This window comes from Ursus maritimus, unplaced genomic scaffold, assembly GCF_017311325.1.
Source record: "Ursus maritimus isolate PB19 unplaced genomic scaffold, ASM1731132v1 scaffold_4, whole genome shotgun sequence".
NCBI lineage: Eukaryota > Metazoa > Chordata > Mammalia > Carnivora > Ursidae > Ursus > Ursus maritimus.
In genome coordinates, this window is record NW_024426552.1 from 70,148,083 (window position 1) to 70,165,875 (window position 17,793).

The window sequence follows — 17,793 nt, forward strand, 5'->3', positions numbered from 1 at the left end:
TGCTGGTCTACACACTGCCCCCCCACCTCCACCCCAAACACGTCTTTTGGGGTACAGTGCGCTCAGATTCTGTTTCTCTAGAACTCAAGCAGAAGATTTGGTCTATAGAAAGTGGCTTCTTCTGTCCTTATTTAACTAGAAAACCCCGTTCATCAGAATAAACGGTTTGATAGAGAATCATCCACTGAATTAAGCAAACTGAATTACAGCCTTCCTGCAGTTTCTTCCATGCTAGAATGCGAATCGTACTGTGTGTCTCACAGAGGTGCTTAAAGAGCTGAGGAAACCTTAAAGGGCTGCATACCTTTCTGGAAGACAATTTTTCTCATTAGACTCGAAGCACGCAGCTTCATCGGGCTCTCCTGGACGGTGGGAGCCCGCGGCAAACGTCCAAGTCAGCAAGTAGCCGCGGAGTGCGGCGTCGCTCCTCGGCGCTGCGGTTCTGACGTGCGCCTCGGGAAGGCTGGGTGTTTGATTAGCCTGGCTCCTTGAGGCTAATTCTGTTTCGATGCCCATTTTACAGGTGAGGAAGCAGAGACACAGAAAGGCAAAAACGCAGGCCCGGCGTGTCTCAAGCTGTAAAAGTGGAGCCTGGGTTCCGATCTGGACGCTGCTCCCGATCACTGTGCTGCCCTGTCCCTGTCCCCTACCCATTTGACAGAGTTGGCCCCAAGTCCCACAGTAGAAGATGGAGGAGCCAGGCCTCAAGCGTAATCCAGCATTCTCTTTACAGTACTGCAGGGCTGCGTCCTTTGTGGTGAGGATAGCCTGCAGATGTCGGGGCCATCGGTCCACACTTACCAAGGATTTGTCGTCTACGTCCCGCTCTGCCAGGCTGGCCCTGCCCGTCCTGTGCTCACAGAACAGTCTTCTTGGAAGGAGGCTGTCATTTCTCAGTTTGAACTGTTGCTGCACTGTTGACTTGTGGCCACAGTGGAGGAAAGAGAGCGGGGAAAAGTGTCTTCTTGCAAACAATGGAGCTTTCTGAAGATGTGTTTTCTTGCTGCAGCAGAGTCGAAGCCCTTCTTTGTGACTGCGGATTGGTGCATTTTGCTGGAGTTGCAAAAATAGCCATACTGTCGTTAGCCAAGTGCTATACATCTGAGTTTGCTCCGGGACAGCCAGCCGCGAAGCCAAGGCCTGCCCTTGCCTGCAAGGTGCTGATGAAATGCGGGACTGGGACTGAGAAATTGACCTGCCTTACAGACAGCGAGTCAGAGCCCTTGCCCTGCAGGCGGTGGCCTGTGTGTCCCTTTCATGGGCGAAGACTCTGTGTTCAGAAATGGGTGGGGATGGGGAAGGAGGGGTGAAAGAGACCTTCTCCAGCTGGTCCGGATTCTGATTCTAGGGTGATTGAGCAATGTGAGGGCTGGATCTTTGGTAATTAGGTTGCCCCTGACAGAGAGAGACTGCTTCTCCCCGCTGTGGAGTGGGACGGGCTGATGGAACAGGTCAGCGTAAGGGAGAACGCTTCCTTTGTCCATTCCTGAGGGCGGGCTGCAGCGGAGAGGGCTGGGTGGCATACCTGAAGGGCGGCACCCAAATGTTGCCAGTTGCACAACTTGCAGGCCTTGGCTGTGCTATTGTATTTGCAGGTCCCAAGCTGTGCGGACCCTGGGGGATCCTGTGGCCCTGGGGCCCCGCCCTCCTTCCTTCCTTGTAGCTTGGGGGACAAAGCCACACTTAGTGTGGTGTGAAGGCCCCCTTTGATCTGGCTTCAACCCGATCTTTCAGACCCGTTTCCCTCCACTCCCCTCTCTCCCCACACCCTGCAACTGTATGTACAGTGAGCCGCGTGTGGGCACTGGTGCTTTTGTTCAAATTCTCAAAGGCGCTGGCCTTGAGTTCAGTGCCCCAGATCGCCTTTTGCCTCTGTTCCCCTCTTCCTGCCTCCAAAGCTTTGCGCATGCGGATTCCTTAGCTCGGCATGCCCTTCCCCAACTCCTGCTGTTGAAATCCTCCTTGTTTTATAAGCTGAGCTCAAGCATAGCTACTTCCCTGAGCCCTCCCCTGAGCCGCACTCCACCCCTAGACTGGAATCGCATCTCCCTTTCCCTTCGTTCTTGAAGCTCTTTGCTTATGCTCTGTTAAAGCATTTATTTACTCTTGCTCTGGTGTCTCCACAGCTTGATTGCCAAGTCCTTGAAGGCAGGAGAGGTCCACTGTCACTCATTTATACCTTTCACTCCCAGCCCCTCTCGACCCAGCAGTCGCCCAAAGACAACAGGCTGCACAGTCCCTGTCTGTTGAGTAGAATCATTGTCACTTCAAAGTCAGCTCCAGAGTCCTCTCTAAAGGTGCTGCTGGGTGAGTCCTACCTGCTGGTGGGAAGGTTGGAGCTGTACCCAGCAGTCCTCGGAGAGGGACCCAGAGATCCACCCAGAGTTCCTGGGAGTCGAGTGCATCATCCTGAGTATTTGGTGAAGCTGGCAAAAAGGCGAAGAGGTATACAAATGGTCAAAGAGCACATGAAAAGTTGCTCAACCTCCTTAGTCATCAGGGAACCTTAGTCATCAAAGAAATGCGGCTCACCGCCACAGTACGACGCCACTACAACCTACTGGGACGGCTGTGATAAAGGACAGGTCATCACGGTGGTGGTGAGCACGTGGAGAAGTTGGAGCCCCCACACACTGCTGGTGTGAACACAAAATGGTGCGATCACTTAGGAAAACAGTCGGGCTATTCCTCAAAAAGGCAAACACAGAGTTACCATACAGCGTGACCATTCCACATGTCGGCAGGCACCCGAAAGAACTGCAGGTACATGCCCATTTGAAAACCTGTCCACCGATGTTCACAGCAGCATTCGTCGTAACAGCCGGAAGCTGGAAACAACGCCCATATCTCTCAACTGACGAATGGATAGTCAAAATGTGGCATATTCATTTACTGGAATAATTTTTGGCCATAAAAAGGAGCCAGGTTCTGACACACGCTACAACATGGAGGAAGCTGAAAACATTATTCTAAGTGGAAGAAGCCAGTCACAAAAGAGCACGTATTCTATGCTTCCGTTTACATGAAATGTCCAGAATAGGCCCAAATGGTTGCTTTGGAATGGCTTGGGAGGTTTGTGGGGGGTGATGGCTGTAGGGCACAGGGTTTCTTTTTGAGATGATGAAAACGTTCTAAAATTGATGGTGGTGATGGTTGCATAACTCTGAATATACTACAAACCACTGAATGGGTGAACTGTATAGTATGTGAATGATATGTTGATAAAGGCGTTAGCAAACAAATAAGGCAGGAGAAGTTCTATTGCTGCAGTGTACGTAGAGACGTCAGTGTATGTGCTAGCCTGTTTTTCTCGGAAGGAGACAGCTTTTAAGGCTGCAGCGGACAGGGCCAGCGTGCCGCCTTGCCCCCACACAGTATTTTCTCCCGAATGGAAGAAGCATAAGTACTGACAGATCTGTATAAAGTCATTTTTTTTAAGGATGAAGAATTTTATTTCATTTTTATGATTTAGCTGCCCTTTTACTTTCCAGGAGAATTAAAATGTCTCAGCCTGCATTTGGATTTCTTTGTTGGCCACTGGGACGTGACCGCTCTCTCATCTTTTAGTGTTGCTTTCGTTCAGTCAGTCAGTCATTCATTCTTTGACAGCAAACATACATTGCGTACCCGTGTTTTAGATTACAAAGAGACAGAGTTAAAAGTCACCACTGTCAAGGAGCTTATGGTGCAGGGGGGAAGACATTCAAGTAAGCAAGTACTGGGCCTGTATTGTGATGAGGGGCTCGGCTAACACGTGGGAGAGGCCCTGAACTCAACTAGGGGTAATCAGGGAAGGCTTCAGGGAGAGGTCACTTACCAGAGGACAAGTGGGGGTTGGTTGACCAGGAAGAAAGGACATTTTCGGTAACGAGAGCTGCATGGGAAACATCCAGGGTGCTTTGGGGGCATTGTGAAAGTTCAGTCCAGGGTGCCAAGGTGGGCAGGGTAAGAATCAGACATGGAACGCCTCAAAAACCACACAGAGTTTCTGGACTTTATACCTTGTAGTGGGTGGGGAGGCCTGGTTTCACTTTCCCTTTCAGAAGGTCAAGTTGGCTGCATGATGGAAATCGGATTGCAGAGGAGTGAAGGCATGAATGCCTGGGGTGGGGATGAGATTTAAGGAGGGGAAAGTGGTAGGAGGGTGGGGGCGCTACAGGACAGGGGTGCCACGCGGGGTTCTAGCTGGGACATCCTGCTGGGTGGTGATGCCTGTTTGTGAGCTAGGAGGTGCTGGTTGGCCCTTTGCCTCCTGGGGGGAGGCACAATGAGCAATCAGTCCTGGACCACATGCTAGAAAGTGACAAGTGTTCCTGGATCCGCCACCGGCTAGCGGTGTGACCACACGCATTCATGCTTCACTGGTCCTGTCCCAGCTTCCTGGTCCTTGCAGGCCCTGGGCTCCTGCACACCGGGCTCTTTCACTCCTCTCAACTCTAGGTTCACCGGCTGTCTGCACAAGGGACTGGGTTTACTGTTCTTCAAGCTCCCTTCCAGCTCTGATACTCTGTCGTTCTTTGTGGTAGGAGATGACACATTTGCGTGATCCCCCACTTTTGAGGATTTACATAATCATTTCTGAGATTCTTCAGAATTCCTTTCTGATCATCTCGTCACTGTTGGAGAGTTCCAGCAGCTTAGATGTGGGTTTTGCTGTCATGCCCGCCTTCCCAAGGCCTCTCTTTCAAGCACTGATGTCTGAACAGTTAGCTTTACTGGGGAGCTGTGTCGGGGAAGGTTTTTCCGAAAGCAAAGGCTCTTCTAGAGATGATGCCCGTCTGCAGGACTTCACAGTTTCTCCACGTTTACCTCTCAGGCCCTCTTCATTTAATTTCTTAGCCTAGTTCAGAAAATCCACATGGAGAACTTTCTGTGACGTGGACCCCGGTGTTGGTGGCTGACCTGAGTTGCAGAACAGTCCCTATGAAGCTGAAAGGCCTCTCTCCGCTTCTCAGTGAGGGTTTTTGGCCCCTCTGCTTTATGGCATCGTAATTACATCACAACCAAACAGGAAGATCAAATCACCTGCAGCCAGATTTACAGTGTTTTTCCGCTGGGCGACCAGCGCGGGGTGCGGGCTTCTGAGAGGCCGAGCCCTCCCCGCAGTGGCAGGCAGCGTGGCGTTGTTGTTGGACTGTGTTTCTGCGGGGAGGGCAGTGTGGGCATCAGATCGAGGGAAGGGGGAGGGACGCTGTAGGGCGGCCTGTTTCCCTGTCTCACCTCTTTCTCGAGATTGGACATTCTGTCCCCACATGCTTCCTTCCCTGGAGGTCGCTCTGTCCCATGGCGTCTTTGCCAAGACTGTCACAGAACTGAGGAATGTTGGAGTTGGAAGTTCCCATCCAAAGCCACGAGCTCCTTCCTAGAGAGTGGGGATTATGTCTCCATCACCTTTATGCCTCCAGCATGCAACACAGTGCTTGGCATACAGTCTCGTGAATGCTCACTGAGTGAGTGAATGAAGAGTTGAACGGCTGATCTCGTTTCCCAACAAGGAGATGCCTTCTGATCAGGGGGCGCTCAGCTCTCTTAGTGCCCATCAGACCACGTGTTCTTCGAGGCACAGGCGTGTCTGTGGCCACAGGCCAGCCCGGGGCCAAGGGGGTGGGTGGATGAATGCACACCTGATCCCTTTGCTACGCTGCTCGGGGAGCTCCCCGGGGCCCGGCTCTGGCAGCCTTTCCTGTGGGCCTTACCTGCCTCAGGCTGCACAAGGCTGAGTAGGGTTCTCAACCTCACTTCCATGAATTAGGAGTAGAACACAACTCATTTGAAAAAACAGAAAAGAAAAAGAAAACAGCATTGACTTGCTCAGGGAAGGTCTGTGACAAAGCAAAATTTAAAAATAACCTTATGGAGTGTGTGTGTGTGTGTGTGAGTGATGTGGCTGTTGGTCACTGTTGGTGTGTTTCATTCGCTGACAATAGAGCAGTAATTCCTAAATGTGGTTTTGTGGTACTGCCTACAGTCTTTCTCAGCGGTCTCAAGGATGGTCATGAACTTGCTCAAGGTTGCTCGAGTCAAAATTTTAATTCACATACTTTTATTGATTTATTTGTACCTTAGCCCCCATCTACTTGCGAAATTTTTTTTTTTTTAAGAGAGCGAGTGAGCAGGGGAGGGGCAGAGGGAGAGGAAGAGGGAAAGAATCCCAAGCAGATTCTGTGCTGAGCATGGAGCCTGACTCGGGCCCCATCTCATGACCCTGAGATCAAGGCCCAAGCTGGAACCAAGATCGGATGCTTAACCGACTGAGCCATCTAGGCACCCCAACTTGCAAACATTTTTAAGGTGGCTTCTAATAAAGGAAAGCTAAGCAATGTTAAAAAAAAAAAAAGATTTAAAAGATGTAGGAAGAGCAAGTAGAAAGTCACATATTTTAATTGCTTTGATAGAAGATTCATCTCAGCGGTTAGCTTCTTTGAGGCCAAGAAAGAAAATATATATAGTGAAGCAAGCGTGTGATACATTTCGTAGCAGAAGCCTGTGGTGCCCGAGTCAGAGGCCCCGCCAGCTCCCGTGAAGTCCTGGGAGAGCTGACTCGCCCCAGGGACCCCTCCTCACCACAGGCATCCTCGTGTCCAGCCCAGAAGTGGGGGAGGGTGTCAGCACCCCACGCAGCCCTCACCCGTGGGGCCTGGGGCCTGGGGGTGAGTGCTCCATTCGGAGGGCAGTTCCAAGAGGCTTGTGCAAGCGTGTCTGGTCCTGGCTGGAGCCCATGCCGACAGCTGCAGTCTTCATGACGCACCGTCACGTCGGCTTCTTCTTTTCTGTCTCTTTCTCCCTTTGCTTGCTTTTTAGAATCACCTCACGAACTGTCTGCACCCCAGCTCTTGTCTCAGGCTCTGCTCCGAACCATCCCCCTACCCCCATCCCCACCCCAGAGTACTTCAGTCAGGATACAGGCAGAAACCAAACCACAGAGAATGGGGCATCCGACACTCCCCCCCGTCTCAGGGCTGGCTGGGACCAAGGATGCGCCCCTTGTTAGGAGCTCTTTGTTTTAGAAAAGGCCCTTCTTTGTGTCCAGCCTAGGGTCCAGCTTGGCCAAGAAAGTGTACTCGGTTCTTGAAAACCAGTGTCACAGTGTCCCTTGTCCACCTGGCCCGATAGGCCTATTTTTCCTGGTCTCTCCCATTCAGGGGTGCTCAGCGTACATGTGCGTCATCAAGGCCATGCTTGGTTTAGCCTAAGGGACCCCAGTGATTGTATTAAATCCTCGAGGAGCAGCAACCCCCATATTTCCATTTTCATCTCCAGACATCCTTCCAAGCAGAAGCAGGCAACTCTCCTATTTGTGCCATCACTTCTGAGAAGACACTCTTGTGGTGGGGACTGAAGGACAAAACTCATGGTCTAGACTCTCTCTTTGTCTGTCTGGCCCACAGCTGCCTTCTGTTCTCCCGTTTTCCCAGTTAGGGGTGCTGTGGTGCAACCCGTGTGTGTGGACAGAAGCCGCTGTGACTCCTGGAGCTTTCCTCACACGGAGGCTCAGCCCCCGCAGCAGATGGACACCAGTAGGGACTTCTGCTGTGACCACTCCTGGCCACAGATTCTGACTGTGGATGCCTGAACTTATTTCACACAAGATTTCAATTGCAAAGCAATGTGGATTCTTCACTTTGTTGGAATGATTTGCATGTGGAAGCTTGGGGGCCATTGGGCACTACCCAGGGATTGAATGCACTGGGATCCTGCCTGGGGATCATGCCCACCCCAAGAGGTTTGAATCAGGTGGCCGAGAGGATGGCAGTCCCAGCCCTCTGCTGCTCACCCTGGGCTCTGCCCCTCACCCCCTGTTCCACCCCAGCTGGAATGCTCCCGCCCACCCCCCTTCTGTGGACAGTCTTGCTGAAGACCTTCTTGTTGATGGGCTGCTTCCTGACTCACTCCTGAGCCCTGGGGGAGGGAGATGGAAATGAAGGGAGCCTGGGTCCCGGCTTTCCTCCCCATCACCTCATCCCTCACCTCTTTTGGACTGTTCTGGTCATAGTTTTAGGAGGAGAGGAAGCCAAAAATGTCATTTTTCAGGACCCGGATTTAATACCACTGCAACTTTCTATCAGAATCATGCTCCTTGTCTTATTCTCGGGGAAGAGTTTATCTGTGTATCTCTGATATCCCTGTCTTCCTTGTTACCTGGTCACTTCTACGCCCATCTTTTCTCTCATTCTAGGCTATTAGCTTCTTGTGGGCAGGGACCAGGTCTTCCTTTTCTTTCTCTTGTGAGTAACTACTTAGTAAATGTGTAATAAGTGAATGGATCCTGGGTTGGCCTTAAAGAAGCTGGGATGCCATTTATTCCTACTGCATCTGGTTTCTGCTGCATGCTTCAGATGACCCAGGGCTGCCTTGCTTACCTGACATCATTGATAGGAAATGTAGATGTGGCTTACATCCAGAAAAAGTGGCTCCAGTGCTGGCTCAGACTCCAGCCTTTCTGGAGCCAGCCCTTTCCATACTTCAGTCAGCTCTAGTGCGAGCCGTGGCCCCTGGAGCCTGGCTGCCCGCATCCCCAAGCAACAGGGGCAGCCCACGGCCCTGGTGAATGGTTTGGGTCTATTTCTCCATGGGGCTCTTGCATCTGGAAACAAGAGAGCTCAGTTTGAAGGTGCCTTGGATTCTGGGACGTAGATATTAAGGCATGTGCTCATTAGCTATCGGTTAGCAAATAGTTGCCAAGTGCTGTCTGTCTGCCAGACCCTGTGCCAGGGGCTGGAGACACCTTCATGAACAAAACAGATGTGGTCCCTGCTCCATGGAGTTCACAGGGTAGCAAGGGAGACGTAGAAATATTAAGCAGGGGCGCCTGGGTGGCTCAGTAGGTTAAGCTTCTGCCTTCAGCTCAGGTCATGATCCCAGGGTCTTGGGATTGAGCCCCATGTTGGGCTCCCTGCTCAGCGGGGAGCCTGCTTCTCCCTCTCCCTCTGCCTGCCCTCCCCCTTGCTTGTATGCTCTCTCTCCCTCCCTCTCTCTCTCTGTCAAATAAATAAATAAAATCTTAAAAAAATAAAGAAACATTAAGCAAATTATTATCAGGAAAAAAGTGTTATTCTGTGCCAAGCGAGAAGGTCTCGGGGCTCTCTCCTGCTGTTATTGTGAGCCATTTCTCTCCAGGTGGCTCTCATTGCTTTCCCAGAAGCATTTCAGTCCCCAGCTATCTTGACAGTTCCTGGAGAAAACCTTGGAGTTTGCCCTAAAGCCCCGGGAACGTTACCAATTATCATGAGGAACTCTGCCTGGGCTCTGTCTCACTGTGGGACAGCTCTGTCCCCGTGCCTCTTCATCTGTAAAATAAGGGCTGCCTTCTAGGGCCACACTTTTTTTTTTTTTTTTTTTAATTTGAATCCAATTGACATGTAATGTATTCTTGGTTTCAGAGGTAGAGGTCAGTGATTCATCAGTCTTATATAATACCCAGTGCTCATTACATCTCGTGCCCTCCTTAAGGTCCGTCACCCACTTCTTAAGGTGAGTTCCACGGAATTCCAGTCCCAGGACATGTACTGGAGAAAATTTGGGCGAGTGAATATTTTATATAAATACATAAATTTTACTCTCCTCATCTAGATTCTCAGAGCACATTAAAGACCCTCGGAAGTCCTCAAGTACACAGTCCGGCCTAGCATTGTTGAACCTAGATCCCTTTTCTCACAGGGCGCCTATTTGCCCGAGGCTCTGAGACTCCACAGAACCGGCTGGCCCAGGGACCCCTGAAGTCCCTTTCTGCTCTGGTGCTGTGTAACCAGGGCTGTGGTGATGCTCTGGGCTGGGGGACAGAAGCCCGTGTGGGGCAATGGCCCCAGACCCCACAGCATCCAGCTCTCCTTCGTCCTCTGTGATTATCACGCCAGCGTCTGGGGAGACGACTGACCGAATTTCCTGCCGCGGGTTCCGGAGACATTTTAAGACACTCACGGGTGCTGCCACTGCCTCAGAATCCACAGTCATTCCTAACCGGCCTCAGAGCCAGCAGCTCGCAAAACCATCTGTCATGGGAAACTTGAGCAGTATTCAGAGTCCCATTAATAATTCAGCCAACGAGCTTCTTCAGACCCCGGCCTTCCAGCTCTTGGGGCTCACTTGTCTTCTGCCTCCAGAGCTGTTCCAGGGAGAGTTCTCGGCTGTGTCACAGATGTTAATGACTCCGGCGGTGGCACCTCCAGTGCTTTCCCACAGTCCCCAAAGCCTCATCAGTTGGGAGAGGGAAGATTGATACGGGTTAATTCCGCTCTAATTCTATCAGCTCGGAGGTGGTGGGCTTGCCAACAGTGAGGCTGGGGGGTGGCCACTGACAGCAGGTTGCGGGCAGGCCCCTTGCTCCAGGGCGAACGAGCACTTCTCCTTTGTGAGGGGTGGGTGGCCCCCCCCCACTCTCCCTTTCCAAGGTCGCTCTGTAGCATATCCAGCCATTCAGAAAAAAAATACAGTTTTGTTTTTCCTGCAAGTTAGAGGTACCTAAAAACATTGGTTGAATTAGTTCTCGCTGATTAGATCTGATTCTCGTTCCCATTTAGTACAATTATAGAATGTCACAGCTGCCTGGGAACATAGAAATCATCTCCTCCAGCTCCATCATTTTTCAGCGTAGGAAAACGAGACCAGATAAAAGTGACTCTTTCAAGGTCACCCAGCTGGTTCGAGGCAGAGCCGGGCCAGTACCCAGGCCTCCGGGCTCACAGCCCCACGTCCTTTCCAGCCCGCCACAGCGCGCCCTGAGCACAGCGAGCGCAGCGTCTTTCTGGGAGGGCTGCAAACCGTCCCAGGCGCCGTGATGCTGGGACACCAGATGTTCTTTATCTGTGGCTCTGTGACACTAAGGGTAGCACGTCTGTCCTGACTGTCACACCTGTGGGGCTGTGGGTACATTTGTTGTGTGCCATCAGGAAGGTGAAAGTGAAAGAGTGGGGCCACCACCCTGCTGATTCGTGGTGATTAGGGCTGGCTGTCCCCTCTTCGGTCCCCTCTCCCTTTGGACAGATTAGAATCCACTGGAACCCAGCCTGGCTGCTCAGGGGAACAGGGCCTTGGGAACCAGCCCTGCACACCCTGTTGTAGGCTCTGCTGGGTTTGGCTATGGGGTGCTCGGGAGTAGGGCACTTTCTGGCTAGATACTGAGCTGGTTTTTCCACCTTTCCCTGGAGCCTGGAGAGAAGGGGTAGAGGCGGGTGTCAGAGCCTACCTCCCATCTGCGCGGAGTGGGGGGGATGCCAGTCTAAGGCCCTGGAGGTTGAGGTTTCTCGTGGAGTCTCAGTGCTAGAAGTGCTTTTAGAGACTACTGGGTCCAGCACCCACTATTTATAGATGAAGACATCAAGGCCTAGAGAGGGGGTGGCCCTTGTCCAAGGTCACAGGGCCAGGTGATGGCAGAGCTAGGATGAAGCATAGGCTACCCAACGGCCCTTCCATGTTTTCCCTGCAGAACCATCAGCCTTTCTAGTTTGGGGTGTCGTCCTACAGGGCAGCGTGTCTCATAGCTCCAAACCCCAGTGGTTACAAAGTACAGAGTGGGCTTAAGGGGCAGAGAATATTCCAGTGTGGCCAATGGGTGTTTTACAGTGAGGTCCAGGGACGGATAAGACCGAAAAGTCAGGTGGGGCTGTGCAGCCAAGGAGCCTTCAGGGGCTCTTCAGCAGAGGACCGAATGCTGTGTTCTACAGGGTCTCGGGGTAGGAGCAAAGATGGGGCACGGCAGGGAGTCCGGAATGTTGCTCCGTCTACTCTGGACTCAAGGACCCAGGCTTTCTGTCCCTCCTCCATGCACTAGAGGGAGCCTCTTTTCTCCTAACCTTTCTTTTTTAAATTTCAAGCTGGGGTAGTGCTTGGCCACGTTTCTGCCGAGAGGCTTAGGGAGATGCAGCCAGACAGGGCCCAGGCTGGCCTGAGTGGAAAGTTGTCCACACCCTCAGGTGGAAAGACAGACATGTGTTGGTTTGGTAGCCTAAGACCCCCTGGGGTTCTCCAAGGACAGGTGCTGGCTGAGCTGAGGGTGCCTTGGTGGCCAGGTGTTTAGGCCACAGGGGAGGGGGCTTACGGGAGGGGGGAAGTAGTAGGCCATCTCCAGCCTTGGTCGCCCCCTTACAACACACACAACCCTTCGTATGCACCACAACACGGGGGAGCACTGCCCAGGACCTGGGGGTAAGGGTTCTGAGAAGCAAGTCCTGGGACCCTGACTCTGGAAAACGGGCTAGAGATAGGACATGGCGTGAGGAGCTGTGCCAGCCTGGGGCTTCAGCCCCCTTCTCTACACCCTTCCAGAACTGTGAGCACCCTGAAAGCTGGCACGGGGCTCACTTTCTCTTCCCCTCCAGGACTCCACGTAGTAGGTGCTCAGTGAGCCACAGAGAATGGAAGTCCCGAATGAAGTTAGAATGATGAGAGCAAGGGTTGGCTTTGGCTTTAGCAGTGACTAAAAGCTTTTCATGGATCCCGACTCCTCTGGGAAAACGCTGAAGGGATAATAGTGGTGCTAATGGTACTAATAGCAGTGCATGGATGTGTGGGCTTACGTTGGTCCTGCTACCGGTAACGTTGTTGGGGTACACCCTGTGCCGGGCTCTATGGTAAGGACTCCATGTGGAATGTTATTCAGTGGTCACCGTGATTCCATCAAGTCATTATTCGTATCACCCCCATTTTCCAGATGAGAACACTGAGGTGCAGGTTGGTTGTGCGCTCACTCGAGGCTGGCCTCAGAGCCTGGAAGTGGTGGAGCTAAGAGTCCACACACAGTCTCAGGCTCTTTACCAGGCTTGCCCTCACTGTGGCCCTTGCGGGGGCCTCTGAGCAGCAGAGGGGCAGCAGTGGCATTTGGAGGGAAGACACCTGGGATGGTGGGACAGCTACAGCATCAGAGTGGGAGGGGTGAGGCCCTTCTTCGAACAGATCATCCCCTCCCTGAGGCCTTGCTGCAGGCCTTACACGGAAGACCGGGTAGAAATCTAAGCTCTTCATTTTCAGAGAGAAAAGAGAGACCATGTGAGCTTGGCCTGGAATCTGATCCTGGAGAAGTGGAGCCAGTGCCCTAGTCATCCCGCAGGAATCCTGCGGACGCAGTGGGAGCTTCCCGTCCCAGGGGGAGCCTGGGGACAGAGCCCCTGACCCTGCTCCCAGCCTTCCCTCCTTCGCCCTTGTTGTTTCAACTGCACAGAGCAGGCTTCCCAGCTATTGTTCTTGGAAGGCTTTCTGTGATCTCAGGACCTTTGAGAAAAGAACAAAACAGCTAGAAAAACACAGGGTAGTTAAAAAATGTTTGTGATTTTTGGGCTGTATGGAACAAAGAGGCATTCGGGAGACTCAGCATTGTTCCGGGGAGCTGGCCCCTCTGAGGCCTCCTCTCCTTTGGGAGCGTCCAGCTGATTGTTCTGGAATGTGAATGTCGCTGGAGCCCTCTCCCCAGCCTCAGGCTCCTCCTCTGTGCCGGGCCTGTTTACGCTGGGAAGAGCCGTTAGTTCTCACTCGGTTTCTAGTCCATTCTTTCCATCTGGTCAGGAAAAGTGGCTCGGGGGTATCACCCAGTGACAGCGAGCAATTTCATCCTCGCTACTAGCCATGCAACTCTGTTTCCAGACCCACCTTCAAAGGCCTACCGTCAGCAGGAACAGTAAAGTCACGTTTATGCGGCAATTGTCGCGCACATAGTAACATCCCGTATCGGACCTTTGTTTCTGTTTCATGATACAGATGGTATCTCCATGTCCTCAGAGACCAACCTGAGGCTTGAAGCAGGGAGATGACCTGCCCGATGTCGCTCAGCTAACAACTGACGGAGCCCCCGTGAACGCAGCACCCTTCAACCCCTGCTAGGATTCTTCCTTGGAGGCACTGCATTTGAAAGCATACTGCCTCAGCTGGGGAGATTCTAAAACATTGTGGACCCGCCACCTGTTGTCTTCGTCCCTAAAAGCTATTTCCAGGACTGGGGCTCTAACCCTCCGGGCCCAGGTCTCTCTGATTCTGAATTGTTACATTCCGAATTGTGCCCTGGGGGCCCAGTGCCCCCACCACAGCCCACCGCCTTTCAGGATGATTGCAAGGGGCGCCAAGGTGTTCCTTTGCCTCCTTGAGGACATGCGACTCAACTGCATCTCCCTGTTCCTTCTGTCGCGTCTTTAATCTCTGCAGCCCTCCTTGTGTTAAGTCAGGGCCAGAGGAGCATCTGGAGCTGGGCGTGGAAGCTGGGCCGTAGACCTCTGTGTTAGAACACCGGTCATGGGCTGCTTACACGGTCGTCAGAGCGGGGCTTTTGAGAAAACGGGGAAGGGTTTTGGAACTGCCTTCCTCCCCATCCTGCCCATGTCTGCTTCAGGTTTCTTCTGATAGAGATGGTACCGACTCGGTCCTCTGAAGGGCTTGGACATTTGGGGTCTTTGCCCATATCCTATGAAAATCATCGTGTTGCATGGAAGGAGTAACAACTTGACCTGCCGTCAGGAAATTCCTGAGATGCATGCTCAGCGCCAGTCAAAGCGGGAAATGGGGATGTTTAGTCAAGATAAGAGAAAACACATGGGGGAGGGGAGGGGGCATTATCACAGTCCTCATGTGAGAGAGGAAATACACTTGTTCCTTATGGCTCCAGGGGGTAGGACTTACACCAGACAGTAGAACTTTGAAGGGGCTGAAATTCAGCGTAGTATAAAAAAGGAACTCACTAGCAAGTGTAGTCTTCAGAAAATAGAATCTGTTGTCCTGAGCAGAGTGAATTTTCTCCGGAAAGTTGCATTCCTCTGATGGGCAGGCTGCGACATGGGGTCCAGGGAATGGCATCTCCAGTCCTGAGTGGGGGAATGAGATGACCATCTCCCTTTATATTGTTGGCCTGTGATTGCACCCTCCCCAGTGTCCTGTAGAGACGGCTGCCCACAAGCACTGAGCCAGTCCAGAATGGGGCCGTGGGGAAGACACCCCAAAGGATGAAAAGGATCAGGAAAGATCCCTGCCCACGTGGGACCCATGCATTTGGTCTTAGCCTTAGTCACTCTGGGCAACGATGATGGTGGTAGCAGAACAGGCCCATCATGATTTCTGTAGACAAGAGCTGAGTTTGAGTGCAGCTTGGCTGTCATGACTGGTGGCAATTTGGGTGGATCCTTGATAGAGGAGAGAACGTATGATATCAGACTTCCATATTCATACCTTGCAGCCAGTGGAGACATTTCCTGAAAATAGCAGCATGGCAGAGTGGCAGGCTTCCCTTCCAGCAGCCATGTGAGCGGGAAGTGGGGACTGGAGGAGACAAGGACCCCCCAGATTGTGGCCTTCTCATCAGTCATCGCTTATCAACGCAGGGACGGGTGCGTGCGTGCGTGCGCGCTTTCTTGGCTGTGCGTGGGTCTTGCTGTCTTTGTTTCCCTTGCTTCCCTGTCTGGGCCCCGCACTAAATAACTCACCGTAACAGCTTGGAATCCTCTATACTTTAGTTTATGCTTGTAAAAATTATACAGTTATACAACACATAAACATAAATATGTGTACCAGCTTTCTAAAAAAAAGTCGTGGTTTTATAAAAAGGGGATATTAGTCACATTTACTGCATACTGCTTTTCTTGTTCATCAATACTTCAAAGGAAAATCCCTCCAAGTCAACTGGTATGCCTCCAATTCATCCTTTTTATTCCATGGAAGGGATGGTCCATATTTTATTCTTATATTGTTGGGCATTCCCTTTGTCTCCGTTTTTTTACTTATAAAGAACTACCTCCATAGCCTCGGTAAAGCTCCTTATGAACTACCACTTTACTTTCCTAGGGACAGATTCCCGAGGGTAAGAGCGCTGTGCTGAAGGGTATGGTATTTATATTTTTTGATAGATGTTTCCAGATTGTTTTCCCCCAAAAGTACAACAGTTCTCATTTCCATGAGTACTTGGTGAGAGTACCCATTCCCCCATCCCCACAGCATTAATTGTTACTCCCTTGTTAGTGCTAGTCAGTCTGACGGGTAGACAGTCATAGCCCGTTGCTGCTTTGATTATCATTTCTCTGACTCCTGTTGAGTCCAAGTTTCCTCTCATGATTGTCGGCCATTTGCATTTGCTTCTCCGTGAATTGCCTGTTTATATCCTTTGCCTGTTTTTCTTCTAGGCCCCGGGGGATGGGACCAGCAGGACCCTTGTCTGCGTCAGCCGGCAAGCAAGGGTGTGTTTCCATAACAGACTTCACCTGGTGCTAGTGACTGTTGGTTTTCTGTTCCCTTTCTTTCCCTCTCTTCTCCTTCCCTCCCCTCCCTTGCCCTGGCACCATTTTGAGAGTCCATGGAAATGAGCTATTAAGTCCTAGTCCCCCAGGGATCCCAGGGTAGGGGTGAGGGGGTAACAGAAAAGAAGCTATAAGCCCGTAAGAGCTGACAGGCTGGCCCGTGAGTAAGTGGCTGCTTCTTCCTTGTTGGCCCCGGGCAAGTTACTTAGCTTCTTGCTGATGCGAAATCAGCATCTGTGACATGGGGAGCAGACGCTTGGGCGAGTGGCACTGAGTAACGCCTCTGTAAGTAGTTCAGATCTTGACTGATGTCTACGAAGCTGAAAGTCCGGTGACTCGTAGCGTGGTCTGCAGGACCTTCGACCCCACTCCAGACCTCCTGAACCAGAACCTGCATTTGAAGGAGGCCCCCCTGATGATTCGTGTGCGCGCAGACGTGTGAGAAGCCCTGGCCTCAGGCACTCTGATTAGGACAGGGGGGAGCATATCTGGCAGCACTTGCCTAGAAACCGTGCTGCGGTTGTGAATGTTTCAGGAGCGTCCGTGGAACCAGTCCAGTGTAGATCAGACAGCTCACTGTAGCGAGTCCTTGTCTCTCCACCCTGAGGTCTCTTCGTGCAGGTCACCTAGCAGAATACTGCACCTCCTCCCGTGGGGACAGGGACACCTCGGTTTAAGAGCAGTTGGTATCCCCAGATCCAGCTGGTTCTCCAGGAACCTTCCAGTGCCACCACGCCCACAGCAGCGAGCCACGTCTTCCAGCCCTGCCCCCAGCTCCCTTCATGGCTTCACACGGATGCTTCAGCTGCTGTGACTCTCAGCTCCCTGCCACCTCCCGTGCTGCAGCTCCTTGTCCCTGGTGCTGTCACCTGGTTTCAGCCTTTCTCTCCCGAGCCTGGCCACCAGCTCTACTCCTCCAGTTTTCTACCACACTGACCCCATGTGACCCTCTCGCCCTCTGAGGGAGTGCTCCGAGTCACCCTGGTCCTGGCCCTCACCCACCGGGTGCACCTTCTGCCAGCCCACCTCAGGCTCTGCTGCCACCCAGACACGCCCCCCCCGGCCCCCTCGCCTCCGCCTCAGCTCCACAGTGACACGTGCAGGGCCTTCCTCCAGAGCTGCCCTGGGGACTCACCAGTCCCCACCGGACACAGTGAGTTGTGTGGCGCTCCCTTACAGAGCGGCGCTCCGAGGAGCCCTTCTACTCTGGTTCCTGTGGCATTCGAGCTTGCTTGGTTTGTCAGATAGTTTATCAATGATGGGCCAGTGCGGAAAACAGAAACCGCTCCAGGTCTTTCAAGCAGAAGGAATTGAATGTTGGGACTAGGTGCTTACAACACTGGTGGAGGGGCTGAAGGGGCAGGTTCCAGGCTGGGCCTTTTGAGTGACTCCTAGATCCTGTTACAGGAGCAGCTGCTGCCACCACACAGCTGCTTCTAGAATCTCCAGGAAGCTGAAGGGGGGGGCACCCTAAATGGAGGTCCAGGGCTTACGGAGCTGGACAGCAAGCACTGGCACTGCCCTGCTCTCTGATACCCAGGAAGCTGCAGCAGGACATCTGGGTGCAGGGTGACAATGACTTCTGACCAGC

The 17,793-nt window shown here is 52.4% G+C and overlaps 1 protein-coding gene across 2 annotated transcripts in view; it reads left to right on the plus strand.

Annotated features, from left to right (window-relative positions):
* The window catches only part of XXYLT1 (xyloside xylosyltransferase 1), a 214,194-nt gene that overhangs the window by 116,090 nt on the left and 80,311 nt on the right, over positions 1-17,793 (plus strand). The gene's annotated exons all lie outside the window — the stretch shown is intronic.